Source organism: Micrasema longulum, unplaced genomic scaffold (genome assembly GCF_059751315.1).
Source record: "Micrasema longulum isolate JH-2025_06_02 unplaced genomic scaffold, ASM5975131v1 h1tg001042l, whole genome shotgun sequence".
Lineage (NCBI taxonomy): Eukaryota > Metazoa > Arthropoda > Insecta > Trichoptera > Brachycentridae > Micrasema > Micrasema longulum.
Window position 1 is genome coordinate 549766 of NW_028278230.1, and position 27297 is coordinate 577062.

The 27297-nt window shown below is 32.2% G+C and overlaps 1 long non-coding RNA gene across 1 annotated transcript in view; it reads right to left on the reverse strand.

Moving 5' to 3' along the window:
• Nucleotides 1-736: 736 nt before the first annotated feature.
• Nucleotides 737-27297, reverse strand: part of LOC148277375 (uncharacterized) — a 67304-nt gene continuing 40743 nt past the window's right edge. Inside the window, exon 3 of the long non-coding RNA XR_015823506.1 lies at nt 737-752. This is a non-coding gene — a long non-coding RNA (uncharacterized LOC148277375). The remainder of the gene's footprint in view (nt 753-27297) is intronic.

Sequence of the window (27297 nt, forward strand, 5' to 3'; positions counted from 1 at the left end):
TTGATACATTAACGCTCTGAAACCTGGATTAAGTCTGGCAGTTTTAAAAATATTAGATAAAAGAGAATTATTTGAAAATAAACTTTAAACGTACATTAGTGTTTAAATGCTGTTTTTTTATTAGTACGAGAAATTAATACAGTTTCTAGTACATACTAAAATCCATCTTATTAAATAACTATAAAAAAAAAACAAATTAAAAATAAAATTACATGAAAAACATAAATAAATTTAAACATATTAGGTCACTGGCCAGTTGGCATTTGACTTTAAAAATGCAATTAATAAGGAATCAGGTGCTCTAACGAGAGTCGAACTGTCAACGTTGAATGTCATTTTAGGCGAGATTACGGATTGCAACCAAGCGAACAAAAAGAGGTGACATAGAAAAGATTCACAGTAATTAAAAAACAAAAATCCAACATTATTATTTGATTTGTTATGGGAATAGTAAAATCGTAAAGTTAGTGTTCGTCTGAATATACATACGGTCTCAACAGGTTAAAATTATGAATAATTTTCATAACGATATTTTTGTAATATAATACACCTCACGGGGAATTGTACCAATGTAATAAAAATCCTTAAAAATAAAGTTTTACACAATATATTAAATGAGCAAGACACTCTACAATTCGCAGTATAGGGGTGCACCACTGTTAATAATTGTCATCATATTTTTTTATTATAAAATCAATAAATATTTTTGCTTACCTTTGATGTTTGAGATTTTATTTCGCCATTACAAATATCTGAAACAATGTAATAGTTTAAATTAAAATAAGAAAAATAAATATTTTTTTTTGCAAAAGCATTGAATTTGTGAATATAGAACGCCATTTTTTAGGACCCCGAAAATTTTCAGGCCCTATAACTTCCTTTCAGTAAAATGTATTTTTACGCAAATTAACAATCAGATCAGGGCAAGTGAGCTATTTTGATTGTGTTTATAAATTAAACGTGGTAATGCAGAAAACAGCCAGCCAAAGTGAAACTGAGATAATGGCACTTTTGTGAAAAGAGTGAATAATCAAATCTACACAACAGTTGGAGTGTTATTTTACTTTGACAAATGACAAATAATCCATGCATTCATTTTTTTAGTACAAACAACAATTAAATTATGAATTTAATTAGTTTTAATACTTTTATATTGAAGTCTGGCTGACTACACAACCAAAGATCTGCATTTTGCAGTAAATTGCCAGTTCTTGTAAAACTCTGATGTATAGTGTGTTACTATATATTTAACATATAATTTTAAACTTATATTAGTGGAAATATCATTTTTATTACATTTTCAAAGTAATAAAGGTCTATGAAATACTGTCCAGTAAAAAAAATATTTTTTTACTAACTATTAGTAGCAAAAAAAATACTTTTATTGTATAATTTTAAATTCCCGCAAAAACGGCCATTCCATTGGCCACGCCCTTATACGTCAAAATTCATGTTTATTTGTTCCTGGCCATCGAAATTTATTCAGAACAATATCACGACTCTTGACGTCACAACAACCAAGGCCAAACACGTAGCATTTTTCTAGCAACGTGTTTTTATTCAATTTCTTTTTTACATTTATGTATGAAAACATTTCTCCGCAATATCCATATTGATTTTGAAAACACATTTCATTATTCTTAATCCATTTAATATATTTTTATCGGTATTCGTAGTATGTGATATTTCCCTATTGTAAAGAATGACTTGATTAATTTGTTATTATAATTTTAAAAAAATAATAATTATGATTTCAGGGGATTTTCGTGATTTCATTCTGTCTGGCTGACCACACTACCTAAAATTCGCACTTTGTAGAAAATATCCAGATCTAATATTGAATGATACCTCATTTAAATTTTGAGTGATAATGTTTTTTTTACTGCAGGTATTTTTAAATCAATTAATTTACTAAATTGAATACTTATATAAACAACATTATTTTGGTACGTGTTACTGGATTTCTCCCAAGGGGGAGTAGGTATATATTTTTATTTATATCCCTACAGAGATGAGGTAGAATTTAGGTGTATGTACAAATACACGTACCAAAATAATGTTGTGTAATAAGATCTGGTCAAATATAAGTAAAAATAAAATTGCAGAGTCATCTGCAGGCGATTACTAGTGCTTAATTTAACTCGGAAGAGTCTTAACTACATAAAATAAAGTAATCTGCTAATTAAAATACTTAACTTCAATATCAATACATAGATGGCGCTCCAACTCGCTTGTGAATGGTTTCTCGTTTAGTAACATATATACAAAAATCAAAAATGTTACCTGTGGATATTCGCTAATAAGCGGAATGGGGAATGTTGTAGTACCTACTTAAAAGTGGCCACTTAACCCAGCCAATGACAGGTCATAAGCCCTGTAAACGCTCAAATATCCATAATCCTGAATTTGAAAAAATTCTACCTCATCTCTTTAGGGATATAAATAAAAACTTATATAAACTTTTGAACGAGATTTCTTGAGGCATTAATCTTCCCATCAGCATCTATATCGTAAGATTTTTCTAGTGCTGTGGGGGTTTTCTGCTAATCGAGAAATGCCATTTTTATGATCTACACTATTTTTAAAAGGTGATTATTATAGTTTTTTGTATGAAAGCGGCCTGGATATTTTTATCAGAACTTATAATTAACATTACTACACCCGATAACCCAATAAAGTTGTGGACTGGCTGCTTTCTGCATAACTGCGTTCAATTATAGTATGTCAATATTTAGATTCGTGGTGTAATGGTCAGCGCGTTTGCCTCATTTATTTTTATATTTACGTGAGTAGATAGAATTTTGCAGTAAGCGGTTTATTGTATCAGATGGTTTGCGAATAATAAGTGGCTAAAAACAAAGCTGATTTATATTTATTTTATTTTAATGCATAACCACAAAGTTAGTGCTTCAAACATAACATTTATTTTATGCATACTTTGTTGTTTGTGATTGCGTCCTTTTTTAATGAATACGGTGAATTGTGCTTCGCCTGACTGCGGAACGGGACAGCAATAAATAAAAACTTGATCCATCTATTTCGATTAGTAATGTTATAAAAATGATTTAAAAAAACAAAAACAAACAAAAAACATCAACACCATTAAGAACGTGTTTCATATGAGTTTAATAGACTTTATTAAGATTTCGAATTTGGTTTAACGTTTTAAATTTCATATTGTTACACATTATGAAGGACAATCTATTATTTTATGCATCCACATACATATGTGTGTGTGTATATTTATTATACACATACGTGTGTGTTTATTTTTTGTCCAATGTATACCGGTGACATTGCACGCTATTTGACATTTGTCATGCTCAGAGTAATACTGGATGAATATTTTTTTTATTATTTCTTCTGATCCGAAATATTAACCGACCCCTTGCATACAATAGTTATAATATGAAACAACGAATTCGATAACTGACAGCTGCATGTTAGGGAGGATCTAACACTTTTCTGGTCTTCAGTAAAAAAACAGAACCAAACAAAATATTAACTTTCCCTTCTTTGTGATGGGTAGCTAGTACACATTGCATCTAATAACTTCAATATCTCCAATAATATAGTAAATTATGGGTTAAGATTTTTGGTGTTCCTCTGTTATACATTAAGAAATTGGTTAAAATATTTTGTTATTAAATCATTAATGCTTATTGAAAATGAGAATTTTATTGAAAATCGGAGATAAATCACCAATACGATAGAAAATTTGCCAATGTGTCGAATGTTGCGGAGTACGTAGTAAAAGAGTAATCCTAATATTTAATTGTTTCACACACTCTTTACGTCTCACTCTCGATAATACAGGTATATTCGGGAGCGAGAGAGGCAATTTTACGCGTCACACGCGCGAACAGCTAAGTTCTAGTATTCCTCCTAGACGCCTACTTCTCCTAGAATTAGATTTAAAATATTATCATTGTTGACTTCAATTATAAATAATTGAATCAATTTAATGTGAATGTTTTATTTTTTCGATTTAAAATCTCTCATTTTGTCCATGTGTAATCATTACACAGCACCGTAGAATGCGTGTCGTGTTGGTTTTATATTATTGTACAACAGCCATAGTGAAGGTGTATAGTGGGTTTTGCATGTTGGCTTAATCAGTGTCCTGACAAAGAGACGAGTACGTCTCGAAACCGGTAAACATAGAAAATTTGGTAAGTGGTTGAATAAAAATATTTGACAACGTTTATTAAAATGTTTAACCACAAAGTTAATGCTTTGAATGTTGATAATAATTATTACTATGACTATACTCTATCCAACCATTTATTTAACTTTTGACAGCTCGATTATGTATCGATTAGGGATGTCCTAATGCGTTACCAAATCGATTTCTCATAAAAATCGACTTTATTTATGAAAAAGTTTTAATCTCAACATTTTGTAGTTTATAAACATACCCAGACGTTTAAAGCAGAGTTTATATTACGAAAGCGCTGTAGTAAAACTTTTTTTTTTTAAAGTCTTCATTCAATAAAAAATATTGCAAAAATACATCATTTCTTTACAAAAGAAGCTTTAAATACAGTCTCGATAAATTCCTTAATTGGAGTTTGTCATTGGGTGCAGGAGCTACAGAAAACCCAAATATGCATAGGACTATTTTATTGTCGTAATGTAAATTGAGAAATTTTGTGTCGCGACACTGTCAGTTTGTCGGCGACAATAATAAATGACAGCGACCACGGCGCCATTAAAATTCAATATATTCTGACGAACTGTCAAATTAGTTTTGGCCATAGACAATCGAAAAGTAGTTTTTAATAAATATTTGATATTTTCACAATATTGAATCAGTTAGACATTTATATTTCATGTTAATTAGTCGTATTCATTATTAAGTGAATAAAAATACTGTGGCTTTCGATAGATTTTTTTATTTTTAATTTCCGGTTTTAATTTAATTCACATTTTACATTTTTTCATGAAAAAAATCAACTTGTATAATCCTCGTTGCATAAGTAGGCTCAATAAACATCGATATCGATAAATATCGGAGCAAAAGAACATGTCGCTTCACTATCGTAATGAAAAAAACATGAAGTATTGCATTTTTCGGTCTATGGTTGCCTGTCAATAATTACGGAACTTTATAGGCGCCCATGTGTCAAAAGTTAAATAAACGCTTGGAAATACTGTAGTAATAATTATTATCAACAACTTAAAACCCACTTGTTCTCTAAATCATTTGAATAAATCCGTAGCACGTGACAACAAAATAAATTATTTTAATTAAATTACAAATTTAAAAGCTTCAATTAAATTAACTTAACAATAGAATCACCATGTAAAGCGCCCTTGAGGTATTTTATTACGAAAATGGCGCTATATAAGTTATCCATAATTAATTAGAAATTGTGTTTTAACAATTTTGACAATCGTATGAAATAGGACTAAGAAAATTAAGAAATGCTTTAAATATTGATAATAATTATTACTAAATTATTGGCTAAAAATTGTGTTATAACAGTTTTGACGATCGTATGAAATGGGCCTAAGAAAATTAGGATATATTTTTGAATACTTGAACCTTTATAATCATGGGACAACATAATACTAGGTGTGTCCCAAGTCCTAATGCTAAGTGATTGGGTCACGTGAACTTTTTGTAAGTAACATTACCTAAGTAACATTTGACCACCCTGTATCTGTTTTGTCAGTACTGTTGTCTTTATTAGATTATAAAGCCTGGTTTAGACAAACTGCATTTCAAGTTTATTAAATTTCAAATAACATTGCCACAGTTAAAAAATAATTATGTAAGAAATTTAACACACGACGCGACGAGTGAATTATATGCAAATAATCAGTTTAATTAGTATCAAATATAAATTGATATATCTGTGTCTTGAATCTGAAAGGGCCAACGTGAGATTTCATTTATTTCTTGCCAACATTTTGTAAAAGGTCAACGTCCATAAAAATACATGTATATTGTATATATTATTATTTTAATACGTATGAGTTAATGTTATTTATTAATATTTGTTTTCAAACATTTATTTACAACATTTACAGTCCAAGTCCATTTACAACAGTTACTGAACAAAAAAAAACTATGCAGCAAAGACTAACAAGGGCAATAAAAAACTGTTTGTTATTACTATAAACATATTTTTTACTATAACCCTAACTATGTTTTTTTCACTTAAACTATGTTATTCATTTTTTTTATTCGTTTTTTACTGTGTTTTTTTTAAATATGTTCTTTACTGTGATTTTTGAAATACGTTTTTACTGTGTTTTTCATATTTTTTTTTAATTTTTAAAAATATGTTCATAACTGTGATTTTTTAATGTTTTTTAGTGTTTTTATCGATTTAAAAAAAAATATATTTTATACTGTTTTTTTAAACACGTTTTTTATTGCGTTTTAAGAAAAATTTATATGTTTTTGACAAAGTAAAAAAAAATTTTTCTTTACTGTGCTTTTATTTTTTTTTTTAAATGTGTTTTTACAAATATCTTTTAATGTGTTTTTACTAATTTTTAAAAATATGTTTTTTTACTACGTTTTTTAAAATATCTTCTACTATGTTTTCCATTATATTTTTAGAATGTTTACTACTAACATATTACAACAGAGATGAAGAACATTTGATAAGAAGGTAATATAGAAGTCTAGGCATCTACAGGGCTTATGACCTGTTAATGGTTGGTTTAAGTGGCCACTTTACACACTGTGTAACATTCACCATTTTGCCCATATTTAAACATCTATATTCCTTCAATTCTTTCATCGGTTGATGTTTGTGAAGTTAAAGAGCTGAAACCTTTATTTATGCGGGTAAGAATCATCTGATTATCACCTACATACTAGGCAACGTATGTAGGTGATAATTAGATGACAACAGATGAAATAATTAAAGGAATATATATGTTCAAATATGGGCAGAATGGTGAATGTTACTCAGTGTGTAAAGTGGCCACTAAAACCATCTATTGGCGGCCTCCGTGGTGTAGTGGTCAAGACGCTTGACTCACGCACGGAAGGCCCCGGGTTCGATTCCCGGTGAGAACACAAAAATTAAAAATGTGATTTTTCTCAAGCCTGGGTGCTCTGTGATGTAATTCACCACTGTAATTAGGCCTCCTGGCCTGTTGTAGTGCAAAAAAAAAAAACTGTTATTTAAAAAAAAAAAAATTATTGATAGGTCTTAAGCCCTAGACTTCTATATTACCATCTCTTAAATGGTCTTCGTCTCTGTTGTAATATGGTAATATAAACAGCCTCCCAGGGATTTGAATTCAGTCATTGTCTACAAAAATTTAGACAAACTCAAAATATTGTTCACATTTTAATGTCTGTGTTCTCACCGGGAGTCGAACCCGGAACCTTTCGTGTGTGAGTCAAGCATCTTGACCACTACACCACGTAGGCTGCAAAGGCATCTTAAGTAAAATGAAGTTTTCTGTATTTAAAGCAGAGTATGCGTAATTTTTTTTTCTTTTAAACTTGCCCAGTTATAATATTGATGTTTTTTTTTATATTTCATGATAAAACTCCATAGTTAATGAATATGATAAAATTATAAATAAACTTATAAATAAAACTTCGTGGTTTGGTTTTACTTTTTATTATTTTAACCAACGAGCGCTTTCGCCTAAGTAATTATTTGATCTTATCTCCAAAATATGTAAAGAATACTATAAAAACTGTAAATGTTGTAAACAATTCACCAGTCTTGAAGATGCCTACTCAGGCGAAAGCGCTCGTTGCTCAAAATAATAAAAAGTGAAACTAAACCAAGAAAATTCATTGATAAGTTTATTTATAATTTTATCATAATCATTGCTCAATTGAACGTAACTATGCAGAAAGCAGCCAGTCCTCAATTTCGGAAAAATGAGATATTGATGTTATCGGGTGCAGTAAGGTCGACTCTATGTTCTGCTAAAATCAGCCAGACCACTTTTATAGAGAAAACTGTATTAATCACCTCCGGAAAAGGTGTTGATCACAAAAACGGTATTTCTCAGAAAAATCTTAAAAATCTTCAAATACACAATAAGATTCTTGTTTGTAATATATAAAAAAAACTAAAGTTATAGTCAAAAGCATTTAAACAATTGTGTAGATTTTATAATTCACTCTTTTCACAAAATGGCTATTATCTCAGTTTCACTTTTCTGTGGCTGGCTGCTTTCTGTATAACTACGTTCATGTGATCATTTCTCCATTAACATTTAAAATAGTTCTTATTTATATTTTAAATAGACTTCTGTGATAAAAAGTGCCCACTTCAAAGCAATTATAAACTCCAATAAATCCCAATTCATGCGAAAATGGTCGCTTGAACATGATTTTTGTATGACTTTTGACAATGAGGAAGTTCAGTGGTTTTTTTCAATTTTTTTATTTGTTAATAGACTGTTAAACTAAGTAAAAAAAATTTTTTTTTAATTTTTACATATCGTATTATCGGTGTTACGATTTTTTAAAGTTTTCTATTTCTGAAATAACTCCGCGTGTGACGTCAGAGGTTCATTTCCGCTTATTCTCATTCAGTTCTTCCCATTGGTCCAGAAGCGACAAGCAGACCGGAAATCTTCCATAGCTCTCAGATCATAGGTTGATTCACATGAACCAGTGACGTCATTTAAAGTAGTGCGTTTTTATCAAAATATTTTTTATTAATTTTTTCTGTACATTTTCAAGAAACTTTGCCGTACAATTTAATGCTCTAATTTTTACCCCGCGTAAGAAAACATTTTTTGTATCCAATTTCCCGTAGGGCTGAAGTTCCTCATTGCTAAGACGGTATCATTTTCGTACACAAATATCGTTTTTGCTTTATAGACAGTCGAAGATAGCTCTGTCAACTTCCTATTATAATCGGGGCCCTGGTTTAAACCCACCTTCAGGGCATCTCTATATACTTCTTACAGGGTGGACATAAACCAGAAGTCCATTTTAATTCCTTAATTCAGACACGCAAACTTGCATGTTTCAATCTAGAATATTCTGTATGGTAAGTTAAAACACTCAATTGTGGATATAACGCACAAGCGACGGCTACCCCCGGAAATATTATCATAACTTATGTAATACAGTATTAAAAAAAATATACATAACAAAAAAAAAGTGAAAAGGGATATAAAAGCAGTCAAGTTAAATTCAATTAAAATCGCGGTTAGTGAAATTTAAATTATCGAGTCTTTTTTTAAAAATCAAAAACTTTGTTCCAAAAACGGAAAAAATTCTAATGTATGAAGCCTATGTAAAAACTAAAGCATGTTATACGCAACTACTATGGGGAGCAGGATATCAAAATGACATAAACAGACTACAAAGACAACAAAATAAAATATTAAAGTTAGTATATGGCGGCCTCCGTGGTGTAGTGGTCAAGACGCTTGACTCACGCACGGAAGGTTCCGGGTTCGATTCCCGGTGAGAACACAAAAATTAAAAGTGTGATTTTTCTCAAGCCTGGGTGCTCTGTGATGTAATTCACCACTGTAATTAGGCCTCCTGGCCTGTTGTGGTGCAAAAAAAAAAAAAATGTTAAATGTTAAATGTTAAATGACCTTGCCTATCTAACTGCAACTAGAGAACTTTTTAACTAACTAAGCAATGAAATATAACTGAACTCTTTCAACTAGAATCATTAAAAGTTATCCATAAATTAGCCACTAATGTAATTGTAGACGAAGAACTAAAACTTGTAAAAAATTGTAGTCAACGTGGACATAATACGAGAATATCAGACAAATACCATATACAACTTTCTAAAACAAGACAAGGACAATCAAGACTAATGAACCAGGGACTGAAATTATACAATAAACTACCAGACAAAACTAAACAAAAGACTTTATTTTGTAAATATTATTTTAAAAAACAGAATATGAATGAAAAATGTTTATATTATTTTTTGTAAAATGAATGTAATAATCCGTAAGGGTTTATTAATAAATTTTCAAATAAAAAAACGTAAAAAATAAATTTACTTAACGTTTAACAAAAAAAAAATATTTTAGTATTGTATGGACGGGTGCGCGAATTCAACTATGCCGTGTTTTGTCCTTTTAAAGTGTAGAAATACCGCGAGGATCTTAAAGAAACAGGATGGCATCACATTTCATGTGTAATTAACAAACGAATGTTTAAGTAGCAAATGAATTACTAAAAAAATGATTTTTTTCCATCTGTCAGATTGTCGAAGAAACAAAATGGAAATTTCGTTAGTGTTGCCAGGGTACAATTTTTTTACCCTACTTTGCTCATTTAATAAAAGAACTAATGAAAATTAGACCTCGAATTAAACAACGCCGTGGAAGACAATTAAACGACACTATCTTGAAAATATCAAATATTATTTAGCATGATATAAAAATATCCGTTTTGTGTCAATAAAAAATTGTTTTATATTTTAAGTTCAAAGTTCATAAATTCAATTACTCTTATTAAATGACCCTTTATTTATCTAATCTGTTGTGTCAATCAATGTTTCCGCGTGCACAATACAATTTTAGAGTAATTAACAGATTGCTTTTTTTTACACCTTGCATTTGTGTTATGATTATTTTTTTCTAATAAGAATTAGTTGCTTAAGTTGCTTAATAAAGCAACATTACCCGGCGACCTAACGTATGCGCGCGGCGAAAGTGTGTCTGGAGTGGGGGAATTATTGGACACAGTCCGATGTATTCAAATATGATATACGCTCCTTCTGGACTATTCTTAATTCTATGGATTTAAGGTTAAATGAGAAAGATGGATTACAAATGAAGATATTTATTGAGTAGATACACACGACTTACATCCAAACAATTTTGTACAGAAGGAATTTACAATAGCGAACGCTGGCGAGAAGCTGGTGGACGGGCGACACGAAATGCTAAGATGAAATGTGCATATTCTTTCGCTGCACGACGTTCAATTACTTGTCCGAGCTGACGTTGCGTCGGGTTACGCGTTGCGGGCCAGAACGGTGTTCGGCCCTGCCAACTTTACGGCTTCCTCCACAGTATAAACGAAATCGATGTAACGACTATCAATTTTATAATGTTTCATCATCATCAATATTACTTTTCCGCACCTAATGGTGCATAGGGCACTGCATTAATACACCAATTGCAGCGTATTTTGATTGTTTTTGTTACATAAAGGTAAGGTCATCAGTCTTACGCTTCAGGTACCAGTCTAGGGACTGTGAAATAATTGTATTTATTTTTATTTATTTGACACTTTATATACATATACAATATATTTACATATAAGGGCGGCATATTGCCTTAAGGCAATTTCTTTCTACTTACCCAAACCGTTCAGTTTGAGAAAATTATAAATACATGGACATATTGAATCTTACAATTTTATACAAAAATTAAAAGCAAAGATTAACAAAAATAAATATATATTTAAAAAAATACACTATACTATGAAGAGAGGAGAGGGGATGGGAAGGAAAGAAGAAGGATAAAGGAACAATTTAAATATTTACATAGTGACATTTTAATTTTGACTTAAATGTAAATAAAGAAGGGGCGGCGTCTCTAACATTAGTGGGTAAATTATTCCACAATCGAGCGGCTACTACTGTGAAAGAGGAGGCAAGAAAATTAGAGCGATGACAATTATCTATTGTAAAAACACCCTTTCAAATATATTTCATATCAAACATGGCGGGAATCGAACCCGAGACCTCTCGCATGGTAGGCAAACGTTGGCAAACAAAACTATGTAAAACATCCAAATACTTATATATAATATTATAGCCATTGCTCAGGGGCTCCTGGGCCGCAATTATATTGGGAAGCTAAGGACGTCATAACTTCACCATGACGGTAAAGTTGAAGATAAACTCTCTCGAGCGATTACGAAGATACACTACAGACCCCCAACTTTCAAGTTTTGGGTAGGTACATAGATATGCCACGAGGGGAAGCATACGTCACGGTATACATATCTACGCACTATAGTGATATAGCTTCATTATGACGTCATAGTTGAAGATAAATTCTTCCAAGCGATTACGAAGATACATAACCGACTACCGATCCCCCCACCATCGACGATGTAAGTACTTCGGTTAGTCTAGTACCCCTCGATAAGCATATCTACGCATTGAAAGTGACAACAACTTTGTTCCACCCAGCAATTTTTCCTTTTATTACGATTTATTTCAACTTTTAATCGTTCTGAGGTTGGCACTTTTTTTCTTAAAAGCCTATTAAAAATATGAGAGAGAAACGAGAACATTTTCAAGTCCAATTGAATTATGACACAACTGTCAATTTTAAAAACGAACGCCTAGATGCCCAGATAATGTGGCTAGATTCTACTCTATTCATATTTAAGAGCATCAAGGCGTAATATGTTGCCGCTATAAAAAAAATATTTAGTTATATTTTTTTCGTGTGTTTCACTATCTTCTGAGTGTACGTATCGAGACGTTAAAGTAGCCGGCTTTGTAATCGCTCGGTAGATAAATACAGACGATCGTTAAGCAAACCGTCTTGGTAATTGTTAAAAAGCATATAAAAATCATGTTCAAGCGAGCATTTTTTGCTTGAATTGCAATTTATTGGAGTTTATAATCGCTTTGAAGTGGGCACTTTTTATCACAGAAGCCTAATTAAAACATAAATGAGAACTGTTTTAAACTTAATTGAAGTAAGGAACGCGGACTGAACTTTTAAGGTCATTCATTGGTCGGATTCGATCATATGACATCGAGATGACAAGTCGGTAGAATATACCGAGTTAGATAAAGATAGTACAGAAGTTAAGTGTACCGTATCGATATGTACAGATGAGAAAAGCGTTTATAATCGAGGCACTGGATTCCGATTACGATTGAATGTTAAAAGATTTATCTTCAATTGTCTGTAAAGTAAAATCAAATTTTCTGTATGAAAATGTGGATAGTTGCATGAAGTATTTTTGTCAGTAAAGTCAACAGATGGAAGTGTTGAGGAAATGAGGATGTTCAAGGGATATAGATGTTCAAATATGGCCAGAAAGGTGAATGTTACACAGTGTGTAAAGTGGCCACTTAAACCAGCTAACGACAGGTCGCAAGCCCTGTAAATGACTAGACTTCTATATTCCCTTCTTAAAAGTTTTTTCTCTTTCTGACGCAGCAAATTAGATCTAGATAATTCCCTAGGGTGGAAATCCAGCCAGCCTGCAAACATTTGGACATACTGAAAACATTGTTGAACGAACTTTTTCATTTCTAAAGTAGGATCAGCCAAGATTCGTTAATTTTTAATTAAATTAATGGCAAAGAAAAAATGTCATTTGACATATTGAGTTTCATCATCATGACAGCATCAAGCATAAACCGCATATTGTTGGCCTTACCACAAACCACTTCACCACAAGATAATTACTCGGCGATAAATGTTAGTTTGCATAATAATGCTGCATTGTTTTTATCAATATTTATTCAAATAATTACATTCATATACCATGTATGTATGTACGTTCTTATTAATTACATTACACGTTTTTATTTAAATTTCACAAAATTTCTGAAATGTCTTGCTGAAATTTTCTGAAATGTCTTGCTTGGAAATTTTTGAAACGTCTTTTTTGGACATTTCCGAAAAGTCTTGCTTTGAAACATCTGAAATGCCTTGTTTGAGTTTTGTTTAATGTCTTGCTTGGAAGTTTCTGAAATAACTAGATTTGAAATTTCTGATGTATATTATTTTATTTGATACATGTCTTGCAAGGAAATATCTAAAACGTCTTGCTTGTAAATTTCTTAAATATCATGCTTGAAAATTTCTGAAAGGTCTTTTTTAGACATCTATGAAAAGTCTTGTTTGAAAATTTCTGAAATGCCAAGCTTGATTTTTTTGTCTTGCCTAAAATGATGAGATTTGAAATTTCTGGCATATATCATTTTATTTTATTATGTCTTGCATGAAAATATCTGAAACGTCATGCTTGTAAATTTCTGAAATTTCATGCTTAAAAATTTCAGAAACGTCTTGCTTGGAAATAAAACGTCTTGCTTGTAAATTTCTGAAACGCCTTGCTTATAAATTTTTGAAACGACTTGATTGGAAATTTCTGAAATGTCTTGCTTGGAATTTTTTGTGGATTTCGCCGAAAGCAGTGCTCGTGTATAAGCCTCACAGTGTGTAGCGAGAAAAGAACGAAAAACAATTTTGATTGCGCTAGAGGGATATGAATATATGAGATACGAATAAACTTACGAAACGAAAGAGTGACATGCTAAGGGCTCTGTAATCTGAACTTACGCTAGTCTTTTATTACGAATTACTTTCATAGCGAACGACTTGGGTGGCGCCCATTCTAATTGCATGCGTCTCAACAAAGACGTCCTCGAGTGCGATGGGAATGGTTTGAATACAAATCTCTTCATTATTTGTTGAGAGGGCATATTTTTGCTAATAAAAATATGAATATAAGATGAAGAATACAGTTCTGTGTGTGGAATAAAACCAGAACCCTGGACGAGTGTTTTCGACTCGATTGCGACTCACGGGTTAAAATCCTGAAAAACAAAATCATGTGGGGATACGTCGGCCTCGTAGTGTAGTAATGCGTGCATTCGTTTACCACGCCTGTAGCTCAATCACAAATAACTATCGACGTGCTTAAAAACATGCTAAGCATTTGAGCGATCACAATGAACATGCTTAAGTTATCGCGGTCATAAGTCAAAGGGTGTGTAATCTCTAAGTCAACGCTCGTGTCGGTATGTAATAAGTTTTCGTCGTAAATAAATACAGTTCACTGGCGAAAAATCGGCGTTTACTATAAAAAAAAAATACAATATATTTCATTTGCAAAATAGTAAGGAGTATCTAATACAAAAAAGTGAAAATTAAATTAAAATTACTATGGCGACGGTTTTTCTTGACATTTGACGCCGCCGCCGGCTGAATGCAATAAATAGCATGATAAAGAATAAATAAATAAATAAATAAAAATAGCAGTTTTGGAATATTTTCCATATTTACATCGGTGAAATTCAAAGATGTGATTGCGCAGCAGGATTATACGTCGCGAAACGTAAATATTTTGACATTAAATATTAGGTGTTCACATATGTTCCATTGTTATCGCGAATACGATAAACAACAATGGAGAGAAATTGGTATCACGTGCTTATTAGCACGTCGATAGTTATTTATGATTAAGCTACTGGGGTGATATTCCAAACACTTTCGCGGTCATAGAAAAAGCTTTTATCTCGCGTACTTTGTATGTAAATACGCCTCATTAAAGTGTTTTCTACGGCCGCGAGAGCGGTTCAGAAAAGCACCGCTAGATTGCTTACCATGCTCCCGGGTTGGATTCCAAATACAGTTTGGTCAATTTAACCTAATTTATTGTTTTGGGTACAGTTTAAGTCCGAAATAATGTTATAAATGAAAATTATCATGGAAGAAAACATCTTTTGTATCCAATTTCCCGTAGGGTTGAAGTTCCTCATTGAAGCGTATGGCCGATAAGTCAAAAATATTATCAGTATAACTCTGGGTTTGGTGAATTACAGCAGTTCCCTATGCACCACCGACCTTATGAAGTAAAAATTCCCTTAACAAAATATGTTTAAAAAATATTTTGAGTTGTCCAAATTTTTGTTGACAAGGGCTGGATTCAACTCCCTGTGGAGCGTTACACGGTGTGTAAAGTGGCCACTTAAACCAGCCAATGACAGGTCATAAGCCCTGTAAATGCCTAGACTTCCATATTCCCTTCTCGAAAGCTTTTTCCCTCTCTGTTGAAATAAATTTAAATATGAACAACTCCCTAGGGAGGAAATCCAGCCAGTCTGCAAGCATTTGGACATAATCAAACATTGTTGAATTACTACCTGGTAAAAGAAGAAGTATAAAAATTGGAAAATTGTTTCCAGTCGTTGCCTAGTAGGTGATTTGGTTCAGCCGGATGAATCTCACCCACGTGATAAAGGTTTCAGCTCTTTCACTTCACAAAAGTCAACAGATGGAAGAGTTGAGGAAATGTGGATGTTCAAACATGGGCAGAATGGTGAATGTTACACAGTGTGTAAAGTGGCCACTTAAACCAGCCAATGACAGGTCATAAGCCCTGTAAATGCTTAGACTTCCATATTCCCTTCTCGAAAGCTTTTTCCCTCTCTGTTGAAATAAATTTAAATATTAAAATATGTTTCAATTAAAACTAAAAAAGAGTATTTTTGGTTTAAATTCGACCATTAATAAAAGAGTGTTATAGCGTTATCCGAATAAATTATCATAAATTTTAGATAAATTTCTGGAAATTTTTCACCCGTAAAAAGAAATATTTTATTTAAGCATTTTTAAGTGCGAAAAAGGACAGAATTCCTTTAAAAGCACCTTCATTCAAGAGCATTGAACATTTTTATATTGGGGGTTTTTCATCCGTTTTTTTCTTAATGAAAATTGAATACAAAATTAAAATGTTTTGAAATTTATCTCAACAGAGAGGGAAAACTAAATTCTGGTTCTGTAATAGCAGCGTATGTTAGTCTTGTTTTTCTTTTCATAGTTATGTCATACTATATTTATGTACTATAAATTATTTAAAAAGGAATGGCCCACGCTTAGACGCTTAAGTCTTTGTGGGCATTTTTTCCAAATTACAGTATAGCTTAATTTTAAGATATAATTTTTAAAGTGTACTTTTGTAATGAAAATTATAAATAAATGAAAAAATAAATTTTTGAGAAGGTACCGTAGGTAACTGAAATGGCTCAAAATTAGTCTGCAGAGAGACTATCACTCCCTCTCACTTCTGTTCAATGTACTTCATAGTCCTAACGCTCCTATATACCTGCGTGAAAAATTTCAACGATTATCAGTTCATGGTTTACCTCTTCGTTCTAATTTTCAAGGCGCTCTCTCAATACCCATCCACAATTCCTCTTTCTTCTCTAACTCATATAGTGTCCATGCGGTTCGACTGTGGAATCATCTCCCATCCACCATCAAAGATGTTACTACATTATCTCTATTTAAATCACGTCCGAAGAAACATCTCCTTTCGCTTCCTTAATCTCTTCTCTTTTCCTCTTTTTTCCATTGAGTAATAGTTTTGATTTAAGGTAATTTATGAAAAAATAAGTTCATTTTTATTTTTGTATATCTTTAGCTTTAATTTTAAAAAAATATTATTTTATTGGTTGGTTGGAAGAAACTGCCATTTGGCAATAAGCCCGCCAATATACAAATAACATTATGTACAAAAAGTTAAATAAATAAATGACAGGCCATAAATGACCCTGTAGATGTCTACACGTTTATATTACCTTCTCTAAAATTTTCTTCATCTCTGTTGTAATGTGTTAATAGATATGAAAGGTAACGTGGCATAGTCAAGAGCCTTGAGACGCACCCGAGTACAGCGGAACATAATCAAGTCACCAATAGTTTCACTGAAGAGAAAGATGTCGAAGAGTCGATGGTGATGTGTGTTATGGGAGTAGATGTAAATGATGATGATTTTGCAATTTGGACTTATTTTTATTCTGCACGACCAGTGTTTATCTCGGGTGACAGCCAACGGCCTCAGCGGGGTGATGCGGGCGAGAGGAAGGCGGAGTAAGACGAGGAGAGGAGGGGGTAGAATAGTTAGATGGGCAGCAACAAGTGCGATTATCGACCCGCTCCGACCTGCGCAGAGCAGGCTCCGACTACAAGACCCCACCGGCTGAGGGTACGGGGAGTTACGTAACCGGAGGGTGCAAGAGTGTGCGGGTCAGGGAAGGCTCGAATTGCAAAAGGTTCGTGGAAACGGTTCCAATCGACAGACGTGTTGAAGGCGCGATGGAAAACTTGGCAGAAATAGGAACTTAAAACATATGTATGCATTGACATATAATACATAGACATGCCCTATAGAGTAAAATATGTTAAAAAGTAGTAACACTAAAACGTACCCATAATTACTAAGTACTGTATATATTTACTAGGGCTCCATTTAACGAGCATGCATATGCTACCAAAAATAAAAGGGTACTCATTTTCCAACAACATTTTGAGTTTTAATAAATTTTTGTAGACAAGGACTGGATTCAACTCCATGGGGAGCTGTTAATATTTACATATTACAACAAAGATGAAGAACATTTCACAAAAGTTTTGTCGATAAATCCACCTGGTCCATGAAGAAGTATAAAAATTTAAAAAATAAAATTTTCAGGCGTTGCCTAGTATGTAGGTGAAATAATTCAATAACACGAATCTCATCGGCATAAATAAAGGTTTCAGCTCTTTAACTTCACAAACATCAACAGGTGAAAGAATTGAAGAAATATAGATGTTCAAATATAGGCAGAATGGTGAATGTTACACAGTGTATAAAGTGACATCTTAAACCAGCCAATTTGCCAAGACAAAGCTGTTTTGACAATGACTTATGTGGAATTTTAATATTATGTTGGTATCTGAGTGACTTATTCATCTAAAACTCTTTTATTTTTTCTTCTTTATAAATTTGTATACTATAATTTATTTTATAAAGAGTGTCTACTGTATGAACCTTAGATATTTATCAACAATATTTTGAGTTTGTCCAAATTTTCGTCGACAAGGACTGGATTGAACTTCCTGGGAAGCTGTTAATATTAAAATAGTATTACACAGTTACACAGGGAATGTCACACAGTGTGTAAAGTGGCCACATAAACCAGCCAACGACGGGTCATAAGCTCTAAAGATGCCTAGACTTCTATATTACCTTCTCTAGAACGTAATATGTCACTACTAATTTAACTCATAGTTCTTTGTACAAAATTGATTATCTTCGCTCTGGTAGTTTCCAAGAGACAAAAAGCCTATTATTTTGAAATTTTATCTACTCTTTTTTTACTCCCGTATATAGTTATGGTGTCGAACGAAGTTTGCCTTCGTTATCTATGATATATTTGAGTTTCCCATAGGCAATTGAGAATTTAATATTGCTATATCGTCTTACAATTCTGTGGCCCTCCCCACAAGTCGATTTGTCATTTTAATTCAATAGATACAAGGTTGTCTCGATTATTTAATACACATTTTATCCAATCTTTTTCGTAATAAAAACAAAACGGCTAAAGATTAGCTAAAGAAAGATATATTCAAAACTCATTTTAAGATTTTACTGCTCTCGTATGAGTTGAATTCGCATTAAATACAATAATCTCGTGCGTACCGGGACGATCGCAGATTTGATTATCATAAAATCATAAAATTCTCGTCAAACTAATATGACCCGTATGTACAATTTCAAACAAATAGTCATCGTTTTTGACTACCATGTAAGAGGTCTTAGTTTTGATTCCCGACGCGGTCGACATGAAATATTTATTAAAATGTGTTCACAGTATGTGAACGGTTACCTTAGGCGTAAGACAAATCAAGAACCTTTATGTAACAAAAAAAATGTTTAAAAAATGTTGACCTACCAATGCAGTGCCCTATTCACCAATGGATGCAGATTTTGGATAATTTTTGACAAACAAGTGTGTCTACGATATTTTTTTTTCTTAAATGGCCCCACGTTGGGCGCCAATTGTAATTTGAAGAAAATGTTTAAAATTATTTGAGTATTAATATTTTTTTAATTATTGATATTTTTAAACGACAATAATGGCGCAAGTCGGTAATTGTCGATCACGAACATATTTTTTAGAAATGTTCCTGTCGTAAGTCTCCATTAGCAATTTTTTTTTTTACTGGACAGTATTTCATAGTCCTTTATTACTTTAAAAATCTTTTTTTTTTAAATATGATATTTCCCTATTGTGACGTATTCAACTTTTAAAGTTAAAAACACATTCCAAATCTAAAATTTTAATAAAAACTACAAGCAGTATATTATAAATCATTTTTTTGGTATTCATAAAATACGACATATTTTTATTTACTGTTTAAATAATAATAATAATGTTTGGATAATTTATAAAGTGCCATTTTTGTGAAAATCACCTCAAGGGCGCTGTACAATAAATAAATATCCCAGCACGTCTTGCAGCTACAGAGCGCATGGATGGTTGGGATTCTAGTTCCTCGTTTCCAATTATGATATATTACGAATATGATATATAGGAGTTAGATAACAGCATGTCTTGCAGCTACAGAGTGCATGGACAGTAAGAAATCTAGCCCCTATATACATTTTTATTTTTAAACATTTTATTTGACAGTGAAGTTTAGAATTTAAGTGATATTTTAAAAAACGAAATAAAAAGCAAATTTATTAATTAAAGTCTTGCAGCTACTGAGCGCATGGACAGTTGAAATTTTAGACCCCATTTACTAAATTACAAAATAATGTTTATATGATGTTATTAAGTTATTAATAAATGTATTTTTTTGTAAATTTGTAGTTATCAACTTGTGCCAGAAGCCCGACGATATTATGCTTTGAAGTTTGAATCCATCTTACGAAATAATAGTGGCGGAATTATTATTATGTCACTGTTTTTTTCTAAAATCATTACTACTTGGTAAAGGAGTGATTTAGCAAATGAAAGTTAGTTTACTAGTAACGGTGATGTGTTTGTAACCGCTCTTCCGTAAAAACGATTTTTTTTTCAGTTGTGCCTCTGTAATTCCCGGAGTACGCAATGTTAATTTAAATTGACGTTGAGGTTACTGGACCACCGTAATTGAGAAAAAACATTAAGAGTTATTAATTATTACACTGTTGATCGCTTTAAAACTCATTTAGCATCCGTACAAAATTGCCTGTTGTAATAATAAAACTCAACATATAGACACAATAAACAGCTGGCTATCGTTTTTCAGAGCAGATAAAACATGCATATAAGTTAATTATTATCGTGTGTTAACATAAGTTGTGTCCATTTTTTCCCTGATTTTAAAGTGAGCACAAAAAAAAGCACGAAAGAAAAATTAAAATTAAAAAAAATGTTTTCCCTCTCTGTTGTTATAGGTTCCGAACTCAGAAGTTATTTGGTATTATGTGAATTATGCACAGTTTCCAACTTAAAAGTAAAATCTAGGTATACCGATTCTTTCGGCGTTCTATTCCCAGTATATCGGATAAGAATTCCGTTTGAAATCAATGTAAAAATATTGTGAGCAAGTTTTGGATTACAGCCAGATTCCAGATTACTCATTGCTTGAGTAATAAATTTACAATGTAAGGATATAATACATTTTGCAATCAATATAGAGTCTGCTTCTCATCATGGACTCCAGATTAGGGACGAGAGTAAAAATACCAAACAAACCATTTCTTCAACCAAACGTTGGCTTTAACCCATTATACAACACATATTTTGTTACAATATTTTAATTTCTCCCAATTTTTGTAGACAAAGGACTGGATTCCACCCCCGCGGGAGTCATTAGGTTTTACAAATTACAACCGGGATGGAGAATACCTCAAAGAAGGGAATATTTGTCTACGAACATTTGGACAAACTCAAATATTGTATAAAGCCAACTGGTCCAAGAAGAAGTTTGAAAATTGTAAAATTGTTTTCAGGCGTTGCCTAGTATGTGAAATAATTTAGTCAGATGAATCTCTTCACAACAATAAAGGTTAAATTTGGTGCAACAAATAGGGAAAACATTTTTGAGAAGGGAATATTATTTTATAATCGGGTTGTGGTGGCTAGTGTCTCGGACTCACAGACCAAAGGTCCGTGGTTTGAATCCCACTCTACCCCAACTTGATTTCCATTTTCTAATAGTGAGTTATTTACAACTCGTTGAAAATGGCCGTCAAAATTAAATATTTGGGTAAATTATAAGAACGCAAATATTTATTTTATAACAAAAAAATAATTAAATATCGTAGTCTAGGCATTCACAAGGGCTTATCTATTTATTTATTAACGGACATTGTCCACGTATACAATTTATAAGGTTTAAATATTACAATAAAAGAATAGTTTAAAACATTTTAAAAAAAGGAAAGAAGCATTGACAAACATAAGGGACATCGAGACAAGATCTGGACTATTTATTTAGTGCTCGTTTAAATCGTTGTAAACTTAAACCAAAAAAATTCCAGATCTTGTCTTGAGTTAACAATACGACAAAGACGGGTCATTGGAGATTTTAGGCCATAGTTTGTTCTATGCTGATCGATGAACAGTACTTCATTGTTTCTCAATCTACGAGTCGGAATATTGGATTTTACTTGTCCCAGTAATGATGGAACATCGATTATACCATTTAGTATGCCGAACATATATATGGAGTCAATATTAGTTTTACGTTTTTGTAGACTAGAAATATTTAACATTGACTCTATTTCAGCATAAGAATAATTATCTCTCTTTAGTCCGAGCATCCACGCTATTTTTCGAAGCAAGCGATGTTGGACTGATTCAATGTGATTTATGCGATTGACATAGAATGGAGACCAGACCACGGAGGCATATTCTAGAAGAGGGCGAACAGTTGAGCAATAAAGAGTTTAGATTGTACGGACATTAGTAAAATCAGAGGATATTCTGTTAATGAAGCCTACGACCTACGGCTTACGACCTGTCATTGGCTGGTTTACGTGGCCACTTAACACACTGTGTAACATTCACCATTCTGCCTACGTTTGAACATCCGCATTTCCTCAACTCTTCCATCTGTTGACTTTCACTTCCTTTCTCTCCCTGGGGAGAAAATCCAGCCAGTCTGCAAGCGTTTGGACATACTCAAAACAAGGTTTCAGCTCTTTAACTCGACTCAAATCAACGAATGGCAGAATTGAAGAAATATGGATGTTCAAAAATAGGCAAAATGGTGAATGTTACACAGTGCGTAAAGTGGCCACTCAAACCAGCCAATGACAGGGCATAAGCCCTGTAAATGCCTGGACTTCCATATTATTAGTAATATGTTGATAATAATGAATATTTGTATTTGATAATATTAATGTGACGCAATAATAAACAGATTACGCGTGTCGCGACGTGATCTACTCGCAAATGAAACAAATACGCTTATCTTATATATTATTACTACTCAATGCACAGTAACATAAAGCCCGCTTTCATTAGAAACGTCCATCAGTACAGTACTCGATCAAAAAATAATATTTATATTGGATCTGTGAAGTCTACGAAGTTTGGTACTGGACCTTTACAATACATGGGTTTCAAGGAATTTAATAAATTGCCACAAAAATTTAAAGTACCAATTTCAAAATATAGAAACAGGACGTGCGAATTGAAGAATTATTTTTTCCAGAAGTACTTTGAATAAATAATGTTAGTTTATCCAGAGAATGCGCATCTGGAACATATAACTTTCAATATTTTACCGTTTTTGCTTGTATATGTAGTTTTTAATACTATTGAAATGTTATTTGTGTTTTTTTATACTTTTTTAGCTTGTATACGTAATTTTAATACGTTTTTGATAAAAAAAATTAACCTGTTTTGGGTGTGCGCATATTTTGTTAATTAAAAGAAAAAATATTTTGTACTAGTTCAGTTTGTATATATACATACTTGTAATTTTTAAACTTTTTTATATTTTTTAAATTTTCTTTCCCAGATTGCATAATGTATACATCATTTTGAATTTATTTCCAAACCTAGTATTATGTTTATTTTGTTATTTTTAAGTATTTTTCATACCCTTTTTAATTTGTAGTATATCATAATTTTAATTTTTCTGCTTTTGTAAATAATATTATAGTTTAAAATATAAAAACGTCTTTAAATAAATTTGTTATCTGTATGTCCCTAAAAAAGTTTTTTTTTTTTAAAACTTCTTGGGAATATTGTATATAATTATGTATATGTTTTCAATTTAATAAAAATAAAAAAATCTAAAAATGACTGATTGCGTCTGTCTTGTACGGGCCCGTTTCACACGTATCGCGCCAATCCACTCGGTCCGGTAAAATTAGGGTGAGTGGACATATATTTATTATTTTCCTTTTTGGTTTTATTTATTTAGTTTCTGCTCGCGGGTGAAAATTTTGCTAAAATAAATCGAGGGGAGATTAGTCGGCCTCATGGCGCACTGTTTCGTGTTTTTACCTGCCTATTGAAAAATGAAATAATTAAAAAAATAATTATGAATGCATCCACCCTATGTTATTTCGTGTTATGTTGTTATTAGATTAAAAATATTATCACTTTTGACATCAACTCTAAATAATTGAATAAATTATCTATGAATATTTCGTTGATTCCAAACTTTTCTTCTTTTAAAAAACACGCAGTATCCTGGATACAAACTAAAGATATGAACTCTTTTTTTCAATGATATATTTTGTTGCCTTTTAAGAAAAATTTTAATGTTTTTTTTTTAAATATTTTTTAATAACTACAAAAAGAAAATACCATATAATCTTTTACAGAATATTTTATTTTCTCTTTCTTATGTTACACAAAAATATTTTAACTGTCTTTTTATTATAGGAGCAAAAATTCATTGACATTTTCTTGTATACCCACGAACAGGATTGCTTGATAAGTTAGAACGATTGCAGAATATTTGTATTCGTTATATCTTTAATCTTCGCAAATTTGACCACATAACCGAGTATCGCACGCAACTACACTGGCTCAGTATCAGGCATAGAAGAAACATTCACATTCTATCACTTCTTCACAATATTTTAAATAATCCCACTTCGCCTGTTTATCTGAGAGAGCTCATCCAACCTCTTTCGCAACACGGATCTCTTCGTTCTAGTAACGAGAGAACCCTTTTAATACCCTGTCATCGCTCTAATTTTCTTGCCTCCAATTTCACAGTAGTAGCCGCTCGATTGTGGAATAATCTATCCACTAATGTTAGAGACGCCCCTTCTTTATTTACATTTAAGTCAAGATTGAAATGTCACTATCTAAATATTTAAATTGTTCCTTTGTTCTTCTTCTTTCCTTCCCATCCCCTCTCCTCTCTTCATAGTATAATGTTAAAAAAAAATTATGTATATTTATTTTTGTTAATCTTTGCTTTTAATTTTTGAATAAAATTGTAAGATTCAATATGTCCATCTATTTGTAATTTTCTCAAACTGAACGGTTTGGGTAGGTAGGAAGAAATTGCCTTAAGGCAATATACCCGCCCTTATATGTATATTTATTGTATATGTTTTTTTAATATTTTTTTAAATTTAAATCTTAAAGTAGGGCACACATATCATACATATTGTTATGTGTGTTCTAATAATAACATTGCAAATATATTTAATTTATAAATTGTTTATCACATATGTTTTGACCATTATTTTAAATTTTGATATGTTTTTTTCTTCATAAATATTTTTTTCCATTTCGTAATACTTTTTAATTGCTTTAAATAAAATTGAATTTTGTGACTTTGCCTTTTTCCTGAATGGAAGTCTAATTTTGTTCCTTTCTCTAGTATTGTGATCGTGTTCATGCTGGTTCCGATCATTTTTTTTCCAAAATTATGTTTTTTTATTAGAGTTTATAATTTTATGAACAAATTTCATTGTATTGTAAAATATTCTTTGTTTATAAAGTGTCAAATAAATAAATAAACAGGCCATGCCTTTGTAGGATTTAAAAAAAAAAAACCATTTATATGTTTTGCATTGCTATGTAATTATCCTTTATTTTTGAATACTCTGTTTTACCTCTTACGTATATTAAAAAAAAAAAAACACAAAAATTAAAATTAAAAATAATGATTTTAAAATGTATGAAATTTTTCCAAAATAAAATCGCTAATTTTTTTCATGTCGAGTTTTTTGCACACCCGCCGTTGTTCTACGATCCCGATTCCAATAAAATAAAATAAAATGACAGTAACAATAAGCTTGCTTATGTATTCATATATTGTCCAAGGTTTAAAATAACTAAATAAATAACTTAATAAATATCTCATCTATGCATTTAAATCTTAAGCCCTGTGCACCAAGGACCTGTTTGAGTCCTAGAATTCAACACGTTGTCAATAAATTTCTCATCTCTGGCGAGAAAGGACTTGAATCAACAATTGGCAGACAATTGTTGCATTTGAAGGAAAACGGAATGAAAAAAATCACAACCCAGGAAAAATCGTGGAGCCGACATAGACAGTGGAAAGCGCTGATGAATTTTAATTGTAACAAAAAAATATTTCAGGGTAATGTACTTTGATATTTTATATCATAACTAGCGGACCCAACAGACGTTGTCCTGCCCTGTGTACGGCTACTTAAACCAGCCAACGACAGGTCATAAGCCCTGTAAACGGCTAGACTTCCATATTCTCTGTTGCAACAAATTTAGATTGAAAATAAGTTAAGTTATATTGTTGCACATTTGTTAATACATCTGGTTGCGAATTATGTGGGTATGTATTCTTAAAATATTGTCACAGTTAAACATCCTTTTTACCCACAACTGTTCACTTCCCACCACCAGTATCCTTTGATCATCCGCCACATTAAGACCTCGTGTCGTACATCGCGCGTTTATTTTGTTGAACGTGTGCCGCATCATAGACTTTGTTTCCACCAATCCTAGTGTTTGAGCCGCTCGCAAGTGACCGTCGGACCCAAGAAATTCCATCAAGAACGAACCAGGTCAGTGGATTTCATTCCTGATTCATTTCATTTGTTGTGGTTGAGACTGATTGACACTGCATACCGCATAGAAGGATATTTATTTATTTATATTAAATTTAAATACAGTCCACTATATCGTAGAAGCCCTAAGGCTTCGCCCCCGCTATTTCTTGCACCGCATCCGCGTGGGAATTCGTTTCCTACCAACATCAACATCGTAACATTTATCAGCGTTGCAAAATTTAAGTTAAAATACAATAAAAAATATTCGTCTCAAACATTCATGGCGAGTGTTTTACACGAAGGAAGTTTGACCGCTGAAGTTATGATGTCGCATTCGATTTTCAATGCCGAGTGCTTTGGGTAACTTGAGATAAAGTCGACTGGTTTTCAATCGACTTCATTCGTATGCGTGGTTCGAAACGCTGTCACTCGTCAAATTACGTAAGTCGCATTCGATTCTAAAGACGAATGAGTCTCATAAGGCCCCTGGATCATTTTTGTTACAATAGACGGCAAGCCGAGATCCAGGTGGGGGTTGCAGGGGGCTCCCGCCTCCTGCAAAAAAATGCGGGAAAAAATTGGGGAAGACCAAAAATATTGCGCTGGCATCTCGACATTGACTGTTTCGCCAAAGAAGTAATCGATCATTTTGCCAGGAAAAGTAGGAAAATAAAATTTGTATTGAGAAGTGGAGAAAAAAAGGCAAATACGTCCAGCATTAGCGTGCTTCTACACCGACGACGATGATGATGCTCCCTTTCTTGAGGTTTTTCTGAATCCAATACTGATGGAAAGTAATGCGGGTTTCACATAATATCTGTTGTGGTATCTAACCTGTTTCTGCG